The 1,763-nt window shown below is 46.3% G+C and overlaps 1 protein-coding gene across 1 annotated transcript in view; it reads right to left on the bottom strand.

Moving 5' to 3' along the window:
* SLC41A3 (solute carrier family 41 member 3) overlaps positions 1-613 on the bottom strand; it is a 27,525-nt gene extending 26,912 nt beyond the window's left edge. The window contains exon 1 of the mRNA XM_009284429.2: positions 485-613. The gene's annotated coding sequence lies outside the window, so the exon portion shown is untranslated. The remainder of the gene's footprint in view (positions 1-484) is intronic.
* Between the last annotated feature and the right edge of the window lie 1,150 nt (positions 614-1,763).

Genomic DNA, 1,763 nt, shown 5'->3' with positions numbered 1-1,763 from the left:
TCGGGAAAAAGCCCCCTGGAAGGAAGCACTCGGGGTACCCGGGGTGCCAGGAGTACCTCTGCTGCCCCGGCCGGGACGCGCCCAAGCCCCCGGGCCTCCTGCCGCCCCCAGAGCCCGTAGCAGATGTTATCGGAAAGGGTGACAACTTTCAGCGCTGGCAGAGTGAACAGGAGGCTGCAATTAAGAGCTGAGGAAAGACGTTTCCTCTATGTTTTTTTTCTTTCTTTCTTATTTTGGCATTTGCAAGAGCTCTTGTTGCAAGCTTCCTGTGCAAAAGCCTGCCTCCACCACAATCACAGCAGAACTCCTGTTGATTTGAGTTCCCCCCCCTCCCATATTGAATCAGCATGTTAGAAATGTGATTACAGCATCCATCACATTTAAGCACATAAATCTCATTAAGCACTGAAGTAACCGTACTCATGCAAGTCTCCTGAATCATGCAGCTCAAATGTCCAGAACAATTGAGGATATTAAATCATACCTCAGTACCAGAGCAATCTTATATCCTGCTGAAGTCTCTCAGATGTCATGCTACGCTAAAGGGCTCTTACTGATAAAACGGTGTCTCTGGGCCTGCGAGCTCTGGCTCAAAGCAGGGCACACCAAAGGGAGTTGAAGGTTTTTGTAAATGACAGTAACGAAACCCTGCAGCTGCTGCGTGTTGAGGGTGCGCATTAACTGTCGAATGTCACTGCTGTAATGGCAAGGCTTAAATTTCAGCTCACTTGGTGTAATTTTATGTCTTCGCTTTGCAACTGATGCTTCCCTGAGAGCGGTCAGAGTTTTTCCTGTGAGAAATAAGAGGGGAAGGGACACGGATTAAAAAAATAGCAACCTTGCCAAGACATTTTTAGACCTGTTAAATGTATTCTGCTATCACTTTACCACTGAGCTTCAAAGAAAAATATCTACAGAGCAAGCGGAAAGTCTCCTGGGGAACTTGATTGACAAGGGCACTTTGGTAATAGTTCCAGCTCAGGAATGTCACCATTCTACAAGGGATCTCCAACCAGGGTCCAACCATCAGCTACATCAGGAGTTCCCAGCACCCTGCCAGATCTCATTCTGTGTGCAGGAGACATAACCATCTGGCTTGTGTACCATGTCCTCATGTACCAGTCTGAAATCCCTGGTGTATCACCAGTGGGTACATATTTGAGAAGGCTGACTTTCAGCAGTGGCACAAAGCTGCACTTTCTCGGAAGTGCAGCAGCAGTGTTTAGATGGATCCTGGCTTTGACGTAAGGGAACGGTGGCTGGACCTTAATTGCAAACAGAGCTCCTGTGACTCTTTAGATAGGATAGTTCAGCTGCTCACTGCAGCCTGGGAAGTGCTTGTTGGCACAAAGTTGAGCAACTTCATGCTAAAATGTTTTATCCCCCCACTGAGCCAGAATTCACGTGTGCTGCTTTTCTCTGCTCCCCCACAGATGTGCAGGTAGTACTAGCAGTTACAAGGGCATTTGAGGACTTGTTGCACTCATTCCTGTTTCTCTCCACAGTGCTTTTAAAGACTGTTTCCTCCAGTAGGAAAGTAAATTTGTTATTCCCTTCCTCTCCTTCATATTGCTTTGCTCCTGGACTTTCTTTCCAACAACTATTCCTTCAACCAAGCAGAGGGGAATTTTACAGCTTTTTCCAGTATTCTGTCCGGAGATACGACTTTTTTTTCTTCCCACAGTTTCCTGTTATAAAATGGCATTTCTTTGGTGACTAGGGACTACTGGAGATATTTCTCAAATATAAAGCTTGATTTATGA

The sequence above is a fragment of the Aptenodytes forsteri genome, unplaced genomic scaffold, assembly GCF_000699145.1.
Source record: "Aptenodytes forsteri isolate BGI_AS27 unplaced genomic scaffold, ASM69914v1 Scaffold53, whole genome shotgun sequence".
NCBI lineage: Eukaryota > Metazoa > Chordata > Aves > Sphenisciformes > Spheniscidae > Aptenodytes > Aptenodytes forsteri.
The sequence above is the reverse complement of the archived record's forward strand: the minus strand, read 5'-3'. Positions and strand labels throughout refer to the sequence as shown.